The sequence below is a fragment of the Nomascus leucogenys genome, chromosome 7b, assembly GCF_006542625.1.
Source record: "Nomascus leucogenys isolate Asia chromosome 7b, Asia_NLE_v1, whole genome shotgun sequence".
Taxonomy (NCBI): domain Eukaryota; kingdom Metazoa; phylum Chordata; class Mammalia; order Primates; family Hylobatidae; genus Nomascus; species Nomascus leucogenys.
In genome coordinates, this window is record NC_044387.1 from 78,885,636 (window position 1) to 78,887,529 (window position 1,894).

General features: G+C 43.1%; 1 pseudogene across 1 annotated transcript; it reads left to right on the forward strand.

The window, feature by feature from the left end:
* The first annotated feature begins 316 nt into the window (after positions 1-316).
* LOC100590697 lies at positions 317-1,357 on the forward strand (annotated as a pseudogene). The gene has a single exon (XR_178555.3). The product of XR_178555.3 is annotated as an axin interactor, dorsalization-associated protein pseudogene (transcript).
* Positions 1,358-1,894: the final 537 nt, after the last annotated feature.

Genomic DNA, 1,894 nt, shown 5'->3' on the forward strand with positions numbered 1-1,894 from the left:
CATCATGACTATTTGAAAGTAGAATAGTGCATAGATAATAGCACTAAAACCGTGATAGTTCTTCAAAGGACTTGATCCACATATACGAGTTTTTGCACTGGAAGCCAAAGCTACTTGGTTGGGTCTATAGAGGGAAGCCCTTACCACCCAAGATAGCCTTGACAATGGGCTTGGGCGGCTCCTTGGCGGGTGGCAGTGGTGGAAGTAGCAGTTCCTCCTGGCCGTGTTAATGTTGGGGTCAGGCCCGGAGAGGATGGTGCCCTAGAACCGGGCCTTGCTAGGGTAGGGGCTGGAGGGGATAGGGTGGGGACCGGCCATGTTGGAGGTGACCCGGAGTCTGCTGCAGCACTGGGGTGCCAGTTTTAGGAGAGGCGCCGACTTCGACTCTTGGGGACAGCTGGTGGAGGCGATAGATGAGTATCAGACATTAGCAAGACATCTACAAAAAGAGCCCCAAGCTCAGCACAATAATTCTGAATTCACAGAAGAACAAAAGAAAACCATAGGCAAAACTGCAACATGCTTGGAATTGTGAAGTGCAGCTTTACAGTCCACACAGTCTCAAGAAGAATTTAAACTGGAGTACCTGAAGAAGCTAGAACCAATCCTGAAGAATATTCTTACATATAATAAAGAATTCCCACTTGATGTTCAGCCTGTCCCATTAAGAAGAATTTTGGCACCTGGTAAAGAAGAGAATTTGGAACTTGAAGAAGATGAAGAAGAGGGTGGTGCTGGAGCAGGGTCTCCTGATTCTTTTCCTGCTAGAGTTCCCAATACTTTAGAGACCAAGGTTGCCATCGGAGCCAGAAATGACATTACTCACTATCGGAATTGAGAAAATTGGTTTGAAAGATGCTGGGCAGTGCATCGATCCCTATATTACAGTTAGAGTAAAGGATCTGAATGGCATAGACTTAACTCCTGTGCAAGATACTCCTGTGGCTTCAAGAAAAGAAGATACATATGTTCATTTTAATGTGGACATTGATCTCCAGAAGCATGTTGAAAAATTAACCAAAGGTGCAGCTATCTTCTTTGAATTCAAACACTACAAGCCTAAAAAAAGGTTTACCAGCACCAAGTGTTTTGCTTTCATGGAGATGGATGAAATTAAACCTGGGCCAATTGTAATAGAACTATACAAGAAACCCACTGACTTTAAAAGAAAGAAATTGCAATTATTGACCAAGAAACCACTTTATCTTTATCTACATCAAACTTTGCACAAGGAATGATCCTGGTATGATGAACCTGGAACTTTTGTGAATTTTACCACTCAGTAGAAACCATCATAGCTCTGTGTAGCGTATTCACCCTTCAACAGGCAGGAAGCAAGCCGTACCCAGCCCAGTAGGCCAGAGTCCAATGCAAAGTTGTACCACAGAATTCAAAGTCCAGCACATCACTGACATATAGGACTCCTTTGGATACAGGTTTATTGTAGATTTTGAAACATGTTTTTACTTTTCTATTAATTGGGCAATTAATATTCTATTTTCTAATTTACCACTACTCCTACCCTCCTTCCTGGAACAATACTGTTGTGGGTAGGATATGCTCATCTTCAGACTTAATACAGCAATAAGAATGTGCTAGAGTTTACACATCTGTTCACTTTTGCTCAAGTACGCTCTTTTGACTTAACTTCAAGCCTTGGGTTGATGTGGGTAGGGTAGTGTCAAACTGCTTTGAGAGGAATTGGACCAGTTCTGCTGCCTAAGAAGGTCTGTCTGGATGTTTATAGGCAGCTTCTCTGAAGTGGCCTAAATTCACCCTGATCTGAGAGTTTTCCTGCCTAGAAAGTGTGCCTTGGCCAGATCAGTATCCCATATGGGAGTGTTCCCTAGGTTGTAGCTGTGATTGTTTCCAGATGACCAGATTGTTTTTCTGA